Source organism: Heptranchias perlo, chromosome 8 (assembly GCF_035084215.1).
Source record: "Heptranchias perlo isolate sHepPer1 chromosome 8, sHepPer1.hap1, whole genome shotgun sequence".
In the NCBI taxonomy this organism is placed as follows: domain Eukaryota; kingdom Metazoa; phylum Chordata; class Chondrichthyes; order Hexanchiformes; family Hexanchidae; genus Heptranchias; species Heptranchias perlo.
In genome coordinates this window covers 77,534,201-77,549,137 of record NC_090332.1, presented here as the reverse complement: position 1 = coordinate 77,549,137, position 14,937 = coordinate 77,534,201, and the positions used below count along the sequence as shown (strand labels likewise).

The window sequence follows — 14,937 nt, the reverse complement described above, 5'->3', positions numbered from 1 at the left end:
AGGAGTACCAGAGGGAGAGCACTTTGCTGGTAGTGATCATAATTCAGTTAGATTTAGCATAGTTATGGAAAAGGACAAAGATAGAACAGGAGTAAAAGTTCTCAATTGGGGATAGGCCAAATTTACTAAGCTGAGAAGTGATTTACCAAAAATGGACTGGAAACAGCTTCTTGAAGGTAAATCAACGTCAAAGCAGTGGGAGGCGTTCAAGGGGGAGATTCAAGGGGTTCAGAGTAAACATGTTCCCACAAAGAAAAAGGGTGGGACTGCCAATTCTAGAGCCCCCTGGATGTCAAGGAGCATACAGGGTGAGATAAGGCAAAAAAGGGAAGCTTATGTCAGACACTGAGAACTCAATACTGCAGAAAGCCTAGAGGTGTATAGAAAGTGCGAGGATGAAATTAAAAAGGAAAATAGGAAAGCAACGAGAGGGCGTGAAAAAATACTGGCAAATAAAATCAAGGAAAACCCAAAGATGTTTTATAAATACATTAAGAGCAAGAGGATAACTAAGGAAAGAATAGGGCCTATTAGAGACCGAAAAGGTCAACTATGTGTAGAGGCGGAAGAGGTTGTTATGGTTCTTAATGAATACTTTGGGTCTGTCTTCACAAAAGAGAGGGACGATGCAGAGATTGTAGTTAAGGAGGAGGAATGTGAAATATTGGATGGGATAAATATAGTGAGAGAGGAAGTATTAAGGGGATTAGCATCTTTGAAAGTAGATAAATCACCAGGCCCGAATGAAATGTATCCCAGGCTATTAAAAGCGGCAAGGGAGCTAATAGCAGTGGCTCTGACCATCATTTTCCAATCCTCACTGGATACAGGCGTGGTGCCGGAGGATTGGAGGACTGCTAACATTGTACCGTTGTTTAAAAAGGGAGCGAGGGATAGACCGAGTAATAACAGGCCAGTCAGTCTAACCTCGGTGGTGGGCAAATTACTGGAATCAATTCTGAGGGACAGGATAAACCGTCACTTAGAAAGGCACGGAGTAATCAAGGACAGTCAGCATGGATTTATTAAAGGGATGTCGTGTCTGACTAACTTGGTTGAATTTTTCGAGGAGGTGACAAGGAGGATCGATGAGGGTAGCGCATTTGATGTAGTGTAGATGGATTTTAGCAAGGTTTTTGACAAGGTCCCACATGGCAGGCTGGTCAAAAAAGTAAATGGGATCCAAGGGAAAGTGGCAAGTTGGATCTAAAATTGGCTCAGTGGCCAGAAGCAAAGGGTGATGGTCGACGGGTGTTTTTGTGGCTGGCGTTCCGCAGGGCTCAGTACTAGGTCCCTTGCTTTTTGTGGTACATATTAATTATTTGGACTTAAATGTAGGGGACATGATTAAGAGGTTTGCAGATGATACAAAAATTGGCCATGTGGTTGATAGTGAGGAGGAAAGCTGTAGACTGCAGGAAGACATCAATGGACAGGTCAGGTGGGCAGAAAAGTGGCAAATGGAATTCAATCCGGAGAAGTGTGAGGTAATGCATTTGGGGAGGGCAAACAAGGAATACACAATAAATGGGAGGATACTGAGAGGTGTAAAGAAAGTGAGGAACCTTGGAGTACATGTCCACAGATCCCTGAAGGTAGCAGGACAGGTAGATAAGGTGGTTAAAAAGGCATATGGAATACTTTCCTTTATTAGCCAAGACATAGAATATAAGAGCAGGGAGGTTATGCTGGAACTGCATAAAACACTAGTTAGGCCACACTTTGAGTACTGCATACAGTTCTGGTCACCACATTACAGAGAGGATGTAATTGCACTAGAGAGGGTACAGAGATTTACGAGGATGTTGCCAGGACTGGAAAATTTTAGCTATGAGGAAAGATTGGATAGGCTGGGGTTGTTTTCTTTGGAACAGAGGAAGCTGAGGGGTGGTTTAATTGAGGTGCACAAAATTATGAGGGGCCTAGATAGAGTGGATAGGAAGGATTAATTTCCCTTAGAAGAGAGGTCAATAACCAGGGGGCTTAGATTTAAAGTGATTGGTAGAAGGATTAGAGGGGAGCTGAGGAGAAATTTTTTCACCCAGAGGGTGGCGGGGGTCTGGAACTCACTGCCTGAAAGGGAGGTAGAGGCAGAAACCCTCAACTCATTTAAAAAGTACCTAGATATGCACCTGAAGTGCCATAACCTGCAAGGCTACGGACCAAGTGCTGGAAAGTGGGAATAGGCTGGGTGGCTCATTTTCGGCCGGCACAGACACGATGGGCTGAATGGCCTCCTTCTGTGCCGTAAATTTTCTATGACTCTATGATTCTCCTGGCCCCAGAAGGAAAGTAAAAAAAAATCTTATCTTAAATGGCTTCTTTTGATTCACTTCCTGCTGTCTTCACCTGGCGGGAAAGTCACAGTGGCTTCCCTGCTCAGGCAAGAGTTAAAATTGCAGTCAGGTCCCAATGACATCATCAGACCCTAATCTGCATATTTAAAGAAAGACCCCGCAGGCTTCAGCTGGGCGGGTAGGGTTAAAATCACGCCCCGTGGTGTCAGTGCTGCTGGGACATAGAGCAAGGCAGCTGAGTCTTGGGAACTGAAAAGCCGCAGGAGGGCTGCTGAACATGTTGGGATCTGCAGGCGAATGGGTGCGCCCTGTACTAAAGAACTGCTGGTTTCCGGGGAAACATACCCCAGTATGAGTCAATCCCTTCAGGAGAGGAGAGAAAGAAAATTAAACAAATATCATTTCCAAATCCCAAGACAAAGGAGATAAGTTTCCTGAGAAAAAGCTCATTCTAAACTTGCGGTAAGTATTCATGCAGGTTTCCAGCAACACTGCAATTATTAGGTCTTAACAGATCTTTTTCACATTGAAAACACAGCGAGCAGTTTGGCAAAATGTCTTTTTCAGAATAAATCCACCACATATGTAGAGTAAAATGCTACGGGTGAAGCAGAATGGGATGGCTATAATGATACAGACTGTGTAAGTAGGCCTCAGTTGGACCAGACCCCTTTCACACAACATATGAGCCTCAAAACCACCATCAGTTGCTGTTATAAACAATCTCTTGCTAGTTGACAAAGTGATTAATAGTAAACCACATGCCAGTCTTTTCATAGCTGGATAAGGTCCAACTTTTAGAACATGCAAGTGCTCCAGAAACCAGAAAAACCACCTGCTGTACACAGTTAAATACACAGAGATGGCTCCTCGAGCGGCTGGCTTAGTAAATATACCACATCATGTACTCAACCATACTGGCTGAATTGTTAGTCTGGTGAAGTGATAGGTACACTGCAATTTGCCTCCTTGTCTGGCGTAAGGGGAGGGGAAATCAGCCACAGTTCTCACTCTCAATAGCTATCCAGTTATGCCTGTGCGTATACAGATACCGGGTGAAGATAGGTTCAAACACGGCTGCAAACCCACCAAGATGAAGACTCTACTGTCACTCATTGTCAAACTAACACACAAATAACCACTTGGATAAGCTATCAGAGGACTGCCGTTGTCCATGCAGCCCGCCCAGGGTAAGTAAAGAGAACTGGAGCAGGGTGGTCTTTTAAAAATTTAAATGCATAGAGTGCATGTTGAGGTATGATATTTCACCACAACTAAAGGTAATGATGCAAGATGATAACAAAGTGATAGACTGGTTAGGTTTACAGAGACTTGAGCACAAAATCTAGTCTGACATCCCAATGCAGTACTGAGGGAGTGCTGCACTGTCAGAGGTGACGTCTTTCGGATGAGAACGTTAAACCTCTCAGGTGGACATAAAAGATCCCATGGCACAATTTCGAAGAAGAGTTCTCCCCGGTGTCCTGGCCAATATTTATCCCTCAAACAACATCACCAAAACAGATTATCTGGCCATTATCATATTGCTGCTTGTGGGAACTTGCTGGGCGCAAATTGGCTGCCGCGTTTCCTACAAAACAACAGTGACCACACTTCGAAAGTACTTTATTGGTTATAAAGCGCTTTGGGACGTCCTGAGGTCATGAAAGGCACTATATAAATGCAAGTCTTTCTTTCTTTCAATGCCGTACCTTCTTAGGCCACTGTCTCAGCCAAGACAAATTTTGCTTTTGTCTTTGGGGCTCTTCTGCCCGTTTAAGGTCCCCCATAACCTCTGTGAGTGCTGCAGCTGCGGTCCCACTGCAACATTGTTAGCAGTGACGCAGCTCTGACTTGATAGTGGGAATCTGGCTGACAAGCCCGCCCTGCATTGGAAATGACCTCTGTCCCATGGAAGTGGATTGGAGTGGAGACAGAAAGACGGGCACAATTATCACCCCATTGATATTCCATCCAAAGGAGTAACATTAAGTTCATTATGTCTGGGAGGCCTGTATCGGTGAACATCAATAATATTTTTACCTCAAGTCAGTTATGTGATATGCTGCTTCAGTAAATTTTCTAGATTGCAATGATGGGAGAACCACTGTAGTGTTTAGGCTGCAGTGAGACAATAGTAGACATTAAAAATCACAGTCCAGATCCTAAACTGACCATGAGTAAAGCCAGATGAGATCTGCTAGTATAAGTAGTATTCATAACTTGAATTGAATTTCTATCCTCATCATAGTATCATAATGGGTACAGCACAGGAAGAGGCCATTCAGCCCATCATGCCTGTGCCGGCTCTTTGAAAGTGCTGAGTTTATAAAATTATTTATTTTCAACCACAATAAATGTGCCACAGTGAAATGAGGAGAATTTGTCATCAAGAGATGCAGATATGTTAATGAAATGAGAGCAACTTGTTTTATCGGCCAATGCAGAACCAGGTAAGAGTGTCCAAGCTGAGTTCCTGTCGAGCATTTACAACAAGCAGAGGCTCTGGGGTGGATCTGAACCAAAATCACAGCTGAAAGACCAGTTCTACACATTGAACCACCTCTAACTGTGGTCACAGGATGGTTGAAATTGAAATTGAAAAGAATCCCCACTGGTGCAATTGGAGTGTTTTTCTGAGGCACATTGTTGGCAGAGAATAGAGAGAAAATTCTACAAGGGGGAGATGAGGAGAACAAGTTTTTTACACAGCGAGTTGTTATGATCTGGAATGCACTGCCTGAAAGGGCAGTGGAAGCAGATTCAATAATAACTTTCAAAAGGGAAGTGGATAAATACTTAAAGGGGAAAAATTTGCAGAGCTATGGGGAAAGAGCAGGGCAGTGGACTAATTGGACAGCTCTTTCAAAAAGCCAGCAGAGCCACGATGGGCCAAATGGCCTCCTTCTGTGCTGTATGATTCTATGATTCTACACCTGATCTGGAAGTGCTTAATGCAAATGCTAGGGTGCCCAAAATGAAAATGTTCCATTCCTGAGGACTAACATCATTCACATGTGTAAAGAATCTTACAACACCAGGTTATAGTCCAACAATTTTATTTGAAAATCACAAGCTTTCGGAGATTATCTCCTTCGTCAGGTGACGAAGGAGATAATCTCCGAAAGCTTGTGATTTTCAAATAAAATTGTTGGACTATAACCTGGTGTTGTAAGATTCTTTACATTTGTCAACCCCAGTCCATCACCGGCATCTCCACATCATCATGCACATGCTGAGTGTCAAAAAGGAACAAAAATAAAGAGTAGGAAGAAGAAAGAATTGCATTTATATAGCGCCTTTCATGAGTTCAGGATGTCCCAAAGCGTTGTAGAGCCAATGAAGTACGTTTGAAGTGTAGTCATTGTTGATGAAGTAAATGAAGGCTTCAGATTTTAGAAGTGATTTGACAGTAAAGTTTCAGAATGAGCTGCAATTCAGCCAGTGCAAGAGTTATAAGAACGACATGCTCTGTGTTTGATAACCTTGTCCACCCCAGACAGACATTTCAGTGAGAAACATTTTGTAGTACATTTAATCCTATAGTCTTGCAAGTTTCACCACTCATGATCACTCTCACTTCCCATTTCAGCATTTATTTTTTGTTAAAATTCAGGTTAAAACAGATGCTTTTACTTTCCCCATTAGTAATCACTTTGCTTTTACAAACGGCCTCCTCCTCTCCTGAGGGCCACTGGTGCCTGTTGAACTATTGAGCTTATTAGTCACTGCTTTCAGAAGAACAGATTTAAGGTGTTGGAGAGAAAGTACACTCTTTTCTACATGTTTATATTCAGGAACTGAAACTTGAACAATCTATAACTGGTAACCACTAACAAAAGATATGTGATTCGAAGGAACTTGCAGCTCCAGTTCAGAGAGCAGCTCTTTTGCTTTGAGGTCGCACTTCCTGTCTCAGATTAAGAGATTCAAAAATAAGAACTGAATCAAGCTAATACTTTAGAGGTCGTGCACTCATGTCATGTTAAATGTGATGCCTCATCAAAATCGCAGGATCCCTTTTCAAATGGGCCACTTTCTGGCTTCCTAAACCAAGAAGGACTATACTAAGACTACGGGCTCGATTTTGAAAGGATGGTGTGATGGCAGCAGGGGGGGGGGGGGTCGATGGACACGCGGCAAACCGGAATAATAAAAACTTACCGTTCCCCACGTGATCGCGAGTTAATTGGTGGCCCTTAACGTGGTTTCCAGGTTTGCTGTTCAAAGGCTGCGCAGTGGGCGGACTGCACACCCGCATGACAGGCTGTCAGCTGGAGCGGCTCTGTTAAAAGGGCCATTGCTCCAATGGCTTTTGCTGGAGCAAAGACCAAAAAGACCCAATGGAGCAGCACAGAGGCAAGGCTGTTGATGATGCCTCACTTCAGGTGCTACTGGCCGGGGTGAGGAGGAGGAGGGAACTGTTTTACCTGGCTGACAGGAGGAAGCGCCCTGCCTCTGCCACCAAGAAGGCCTGGCTCGAGGTGGCAGAGGAGGCCACCAGCAGGAGCAACATATCCCGCACTTGGGTCCAGTGCAGGAAATGTTTCAATGACCTAACTAGGTCAGCAAAAGTGAGTACACGTACTGTTCTCCAGCATTCTGTGGTGCACATCACCCCCCACCCCTCCTCACACACACAAATCATTCTGTACTGCCAAGACTACTCCATCACATTACTCTTCACACCCACTTAAGGCTCATCCTCAACTTACCTTCACTTCCTGAGCACTTCCTCACCTCCCCATTTGTGAACCCACCACGACCACTCACCTCAATCCTGATCCAATGTGCTGTCTCTGTCTGATACTCACCCTCTTTCATGGTCAGCCTCACCCAAAGCAATGCATTCATCGGCTGACCACTTCACCCTCACTCACTGTGGAGAGTCCGTGTCGGTGGGAGCACTCCTCTCCAGGCTCTGCTCACTGGACGCAGATGCTGAGCCCTGGGGGGCATCCTTTAAAAGGAGAATGATCGAGGGATAGCAGGATATTTGAGAGGTACTGGAACAGGTGCCACGCACAGTCTCCACAATAGCACAGAGGATGGAGGAGTCCAACTCCTGCATGAGAGGAATGGTGGCATAGGCACGGGATAGTGTCTCAGGGACGTGAGCAACTCTCTGAGATAGTGTCGCACGTAACTGCTGGAATATCGGAGATAGTGTCGCAGGTAAGTGCGGGAATGTCTGCGATGGAGAGAAGGCTAGCCTCCATGGAGCTTCAAGCACGGCTCACAAATGAATCCATTCAGGCCCTGACAACAGCCGTTCGAACTCAGGGTGAACATCATTCTGCCGCCTTAAACAGGCTGACAGATATTTTAGAAGTGGCCTTCCAAGGCAGCACACATGTCCTCCTAACTGTTGTCCAGCAGGGTGATAGGAGTGATGTGGGCCTGGTCCAGGAGAGGGATGATGGCGAAAGGGGTCATGGAAGTGGGGACGCCACTCAAAGCGCTCCCATGTCTCACCCGTTGCCCTCCTCTCAACCAGCACCTGCAATGCTGCCTCCTCTCCAGGTGGCCGAGTCTGCCCCTGCACAGGTGGAGATGCAGCAGTCTTTGGAGGGGCCCTCCTGGGCTCCAAAACCCAGAGGAAATGGGCCAAAAGCACCTAAGCAGTCTAGGCATGAACGTGAGCAACCTGCCACTACCTCTGCTGCTGCCACAGGGGATGCATCACGTAGAAGAGACAGGCTAAGGATTTGTGATCACGAAGGGTTTGTAAAAGGGTGCCTGACAGACTGTCATATTTTTCATTTATATTTGTTTTTTGTTAAAGTCACATTAAATGTTAGCATTCTCACCACTACTGCCACATCTTGCCCATTCTTGACTGGCTTTTGTGATAGCGCCCTTTCATGTGGTTCATCATGAACAGCGACACTTGATGCCACCCAGTGGGTCACTTTAGAATGGGTGTATGTATAGTTGCAGGACAGTTTTGTGTGGGAGGGGGTGGCGGCTGGTGTTGGCGCTGGTCTTTCCAGGTGGTGTGAGGGCTGGACTCTTCTCACTTCCTGATCTTACAAGAACCGTTCACATATTAGTGACTCCCTGGCCTTACGAGCAGCCAGGTGAACCGCTGCTCTGCCCATGGGTTCCTCCTCCTCCTGCTCCTCCTCATTGTGGATGGCAGATGTGGATGGTGGATGAGGGGACGGGGCCTCCTCAACTGGTACCCCTCTCTGTTGTGCCATGTTGTGCAGGACACAACACACTACTATAATGCGACACGCTCTCGCTGGTGCGTATTGAAGTGCTCCCCCAGAACAATCGAGGCACCAAAATCGCATCTTGAACAGCCCTATCGCCTGTTCAATTATAGATCTGGTGGCAATGTGGCTGTCATTGTATCGATGCTGTTACTCACTGATTGCTATATGGTGCGATCGACTGCACCCTGTACCTGTGCGAAGCCAGCCACAGAGTGGAATCCCACTGCCCTCTCCGTCTGGCTGAGGTCGTCTATGCGGAAGTTGACGTATTGCGAGGCCCTGCAAAACAAGCCTTCGGTGACCTTCCTTATGCACTTGTGTGCAGGCAACTGAGAGACCCCGGCAATGTCCCCGGTGGTGACATGGAATGTCCCGGAGGTGAAAAGTTTGAGGGCAGTGGTGACTTTAACATTGACGGGTAATGAGATGCCGCTAGACCTGGGCCTGGAGCAGCTCGGCATGAAAGAGGCTGCAGATAGAACCATAGAACCATAGAAAACATACAGCACAGAAGGGGCCATTCGGCCCATCGTGTCCGTGCTGACTCGAAGAACAACCAGGTGCCCATTCTAATCCCACCTTCCAGCACCCGGTGTGTAGCCCTGCAGCTTACAGCACTTTAGGTGCAGGTCCAGGTACTTTTTAAAAGAGTTGAGGGTCCCTGCCTTTACCATCAATTCGGGCAGCGAATTCCATACACCCACTACCCTCTGGATAAAAAAGTTTTTCCTCATGTCCCCTCTAATCATTCCGCCAATCAGCTTAAATCTATGTCTACTTGTTCTTGAACTCTCCGCTAGGGGAAACAGGTACTGCCTCTCTACTCTATCTTGGCCCCTCATAATTTTGTACACCTCAATCAAGTCTCCCCTCAGCCTCCTCTGCTCCAAGGAAAACAACCCCAGCCTATCCAATCTCTCCTCGTAACTGCAATTTTCAAGCCCTGGCAACATTCATGTAAATCTTCTCTGCACTCTCTCCAGAGAAATTATGTCCTTCCTATAATGTGGTGACCAGAACTGCGCACAATACTCCAGCTGTGGCTTTACCAGCATTTTATACAGTTCCATCATTACATCCCTGCTTTTGTATTCTATACCTCGGCTAATAACGGAGAGCATTCCGTATGCCTTCTTCACAATCTTATCTACCTGTACTGCCACCTTCAGGGACCTGTGCACATGCACTCCAAGGTCTCTCACTTCCTCTGCCCCTCTCAATATATTCCCGTTTACTGCGTATTCCCTTTTACTGTTTGCCCTCCCTAAGTGCATTACCTCACACTTCTCCGGGTTGAACTCCATTTGCCACTTTTCCGCCCACTCCACCAACCCATTGATATCTTCTTGGAGTCTACAGCTATCCTCTTCACTATCAACTACATGGCCAATTTTTGTGTCATCTGCAAATTTGCCAATCATGCCCCCTACATTGAAGTCCAAATCATTAGTATACACCACAAACAGCAAGGGACCCAACACTGAGCCCTGTGGCACACCACTTGGTCTGCAACTCACTCTGAGCCTCCGTAGGCACTTCTCCTCAGAGAGGTCCAGGAAGCTGAGCCTCTGTCTGTAGACCCTCTGGCGCGGGGAGTGCCTCCAGCGACATCGCTCTCTCTTTTGTTCCCGTCTGTGCCCTTGTGCAGGTGCCTGTGGCGCAGCACTGTGTTGTGGAGCTCCACGTGGCGGAAGTGCACGCCGTGCCGGGCGAGGATGGTGATGTTGCTCGTCCTCGGATGTACTGGTGAATGCAGCCATGGTGCCCCCCCATCCTGATGGTGTCAGTTTGAGGAGGTCCGAGAAGTTGGTAAATATGTGTAAACAGAACAATTCTGAGTGTGAACCAAGAATTTTCAGTCTAAACACAAAGATCTCCCAGCCAAAAGTTTGTCTGAGAGAAATGAGTGCCCTGCTGCAATAACTGACCTTCTATCCCCATCTGTCAATTTAAATGTCCAAATGGTGTCGGCTGCAACATGACTCCTTCATCATGGCGTGCTTCACACAGCATGGGAAACACATTGAGGCAGCGTTGAAATCGCTTGCCTTCTTACTTGGATTTATGTACATTTCAAGTACTTTAAGTACTTGATTTAGCGATTTAAATATCCTCCGGGTTCAGGAACTGCGGGGGCACCTAGATAACTCTGGGTCTTGTCCGTTCTTCAGCGTGTTGGTGCCGGGATTCCTGCCCGTTCTAGAAGATTCCGATTTTGTTTGCCCCACCCCCCCCCTCCCCCCCGCACCCAACGCACCCGGACTTCGGTTTTAAAATTGAGCCCGAAGTGTTTGCAGGGTCATCAGTGAGATAGCGAAAAAAAAATAAACAGCTGCTGATTCCAGCCAGATCAGACTACATTACATCTCACATGGACTACAGCTTCCAGGTTGGTGTCACATGGTCTATAGATTCTTGTCTAGATCTGCATACTGCAGATATACGACATTATTTAATCAAGCTGGTGTCACCACATGTACTGTATTGTTTCTGCCCAACATGGTGGCATTATTGGGCAGTCCAAATTGGGCTGAGTTCTGTTCTATTTGCGTTGCCTTTCATAACACACTTTGACATGATACAGATAAATTGCCTTATCCTTCTCCTCCCCCATTTGCCTCATAATCATCTCTTCTGTGATGAGTTGCGGTAGAAGGTGCAGAGGTCGAATGTTTCTTTTCAGTTCATTTTTGTCACCTCCTCTCTAGGCTACCCAATCGTTAGTCACATTACCCCCGGACCCGAAGCCTAATCCCTTTTCACCTGGGCATTCACACACCCACGACATGCACTTTCTACCATTGGGTTACTAAATAGCAAGCATGAACCCTGATTGATTTTCCCCAACCCACCTCCTTCATAATGCAGGGTTCCTGACGCCAATTGTGGCACCTTTACCACTGACCCAGCTAAGACCAGCTAACTCAGCATAAATCAGGGCTTTACTGCTCTGTATAACTGGGCGGTGCATTTACCCACGGAAGTATTCAAAGTGATTTATTTAAAATTTAAGGTACCACATTGGACTATAATGCTGTCCTTTCACCTTTGACCCTGTTGCTTCAATGGGCAGTTTTATGTCATGGCTATTTTCCCAGAGAAAGGATTTGGAAAAAGAGTTGCTTTAATTGATGGCCTTTTAAACGCACATTGTATTCACACATTTTTAAGAAATGGCTCCAAGACAATAGGCAGTTGAGCTGCTGAAGAGCTAGCATTGATAAATAATGAGCAATTTGTTGAGACTGTCTCGGCAATCGAAAAACACGTCACGCCCACTGCGTTCGTAAGTCTTTGATCCATTTGGCTGTAACCAGAGAGAGATAAGACAGCAACAGGAACACCAGCAAGTAGTCAGGGAGGTTTTTGAAACAGAATGTTTCAGGGCAGTCTTGAAGCAAAAAAAAGGCTACAGGGCAATTGAAATGCAGAAGAGTGTAGTCAGAAATCTCTTTGTTTAAGTCACGTCTGATGGCCCACTGATGTGGGAAGTGTAGCATGCTCATTATTTTGTATCATTATGCAAACACAAGTTGCACCGATTGAACTAGGCGAATCTGAACTTAACTGCTCGTTATGTTCAGCAAGTGTTAGTTCTCTCTGACTTTGGGGAGATTGAAGGAAGACACTATGAAAGACACAAATATCCGCTTCAGGTCACAAGAGGGTACTATTGTTACACCCGAGTTACACTATTGCACAAATATAGGTCAACTCCCAGAAAAGTAAGACACTTAGACCATTTATGGGAGCGACTGATGCCACTGAACTAAAGATGGTATCTATGAAAGCCCTGAATTTATAATTTTACTTTCACCCTGACCTCATTGTTTTGATGGGCAGTTTTCCTTTGAACTGGACATCGCTGTGGAATAAAAACCCAAAGTATCCAATGTGAGTGCAAAGCATCATTTTATCTCAACGCGTCATAAGTATAGGAATTCATGTAATAGTTGTAATTTACAACCTAGATTAAATATAAAAACAATTTAACACCAGGTTTATATATATGTACAACTCCTAGTATGAATTTGTACAAGATGCATCTTAGCAAGCCCTGAATTTCACTTTAGTTAACTGGTCTCTGAAATGATCATTGTAGGATATCAAAATGAATGGTACTGTATCCGAACAGGCACTTAGACAGGTGAAAGCTTACTACAATAATAGAATCATACAGCACAGAGAGAGGCCATTCGGCCCAGTGTGCTTGTGTCGGCTCTTTGAAGGAGCAATTCAACTAGTCCCACTCCCTTGCTCTTTCCTCATAGCCATGCAAATTTTCCCTTTTTAAGTATATATCAAATTCCCTTTTGAAAGTTACGACTGAATCTGCTTCCACCGCCCTTTCAGGCAGTGCATTCCAGATCATAACAACTCGCTGCATAAAAAATTTCTCCTCATCTCCCCTCAGGTTCTTTTGCCAATTATCTTAAATCTGTGTCCTCTGGTTACTGGCCCTCCTACCAATGGGAATAGTTTCTCCTTATTTACTCTATCAAAACACCTCATAATTTTGAACACCTCTATTAAATCTCCACTTAACTATTGCTGCTGTAAGGAAAACCAACCCAGTTTCTCTTCTCTCCACATAACTGAGGTTCCTTATCCCTGGTATCATTTTAGTAAATTTTATGGATTTTTTGCCAATTATCTTAAATCTGTGTCCTCTGGTTACCGACTCTTCTGCCAATGGAAACAGTTTCTCCTTATTTATCCTATCAAAACCCTTCATAATAGCTGTATCAGAAGCAATAAGATCACCAGGAATATGCATCGACTTAAAATAGTTTAACTTCCTCAAAAAAAGCCTTTGTAAATGTTCCAATATATGAACCATCATGGTTCTCACATTTCTTACTCTGAGTGTGGATGGGTTTGTGCAGGCGTTTTTTTTTTGCAACAAGGCTCCATTCCTTTCCATTTAGCCTGTTTCTCTGCAGCTCGTTCTCTGAAAACACACCCAGTTGGGTCTGAGATCTCTCGTTCATCCGCCAATTTGTGGAATCTCTCTTCTTGGAAAGCAACAGGTTTGGCAGCTTGTAAGAATGATGCACTGAGAAAAAAATGGACTTTTCTGCCCATCCCTTTTCATTGAATACTGGTTATTTAGAAGAGAGTAAAAATTAAGCAAAGGCACAAAGAGGGAGAAATTGGAACTTCTTGTGCCTGTTTTTCAGGCCCGAAACATGGCCAAAAGGGACCAATTTTGCGACGCTATGTCCTGCGCCCCTAGGGCGCCTGAAATACATCCAACACCATTTTGGCTCAAGCTATATTCAGGCATCCCTGGTGGCCGCCTTAACCAGGCGTTAGGCCCTTACCAGCAGTCCTTAAAGGGAATCGTTGGAGGCTGCCCTCAAAAGGGGCAGTTTCTTCTTTTTAACCTACCTTCATGTGGAGCCAGGAGGAGCAGGAGTGTTCCACACGGCTCCACAACACTCCTGGGGGCTGCTGCTGGTCCACGCTTGCCCCCCACCTCCTGCTCTACACCCCCCAGGACCTACCTGAGCTGGCTGAAATTGGTGGGGAGCCAAACGGCGAGCTGCCTCTAGATGTCCGATTGGCGACGGCAGCTCACCGGAAGTATACCGGAGACCCAATTTTGGACGAGATTCCGGAGCATGCTCCGAGTGCGTCGCCTATTTCAGGCCCAAAAATGGGCCTAAACAAACTTCTAGCCCATAGTCAGCACATAAATCACAAGGAATTACGACCATTGGGGTGAACTCGTGCCGTATGATATCGGGCCAGATCTTGCTGGAAAAATAAGAGTGTGTGAACGATGCACACAGTCATTCATGTCCAAATCGGCCTGCAACTTCGGGGGATTAGGAGATACGCCATGAGTTGTGAATCACCAGAACCTGCTGGTCGATTTACACCACTCCGCTGTTTGCTTCACACATTGCTCGCCCCTAGCCTCCCCGTTATTTTTAAGAACTTGCTGGATTTGCACATTGATTGCCCATTAAACTCGCTGCAGAAAATTAAATCTGTTTCCCATGGGAACAATTTAAAGTGTTCAATCTCATTCCTGCATGTCAGAGATTTTAAAAATGTCAAATGTTAAATCTTTCTCTCTCTCTCTCTTAATCCAATCTTTCTTTCCCTCTCTTTATTTCCCTTTCTGTACCTGATTTGACTCTAATTCCTCCTCCTTCTCCGCTGTTCCTCTGTTTCTTTCTCAATCCTTAAACCTCATTGATTAAGGAGATACACTGTTGGTCCAGCTATTCGCTAAGATCGCACATGCCCCGTTATGCTCGCACTTCCAGCAAGTTATGACGCAAAAAATTTTTGAGCTGAAGGGCGAGGGAAAATTCTAACTAACGACATACGTCACGAGATGCCCCACTCCAGCAAAATCCAACCCATGATCATTTAAAATGAATGGTCTAATGCCTTCATTAGAATAG

At 45.5% G+C, this 14,937-nt stretch overlaps 1 protein-coding gene across 1 annotated transcript in view; it reads right to left on the bottom strand.

The window, feature by feature from the left end:
* The window catches only part of slc24a3 (solute carrier family 24 member 3), a 363,621-nt gene that overhangs the window by 311,631 nt on the left and 37,053 nt on the right, over positions 1-14,937 (bottom strand). The gene's annotated exons all lie outside the window — the stretch shown is intronic.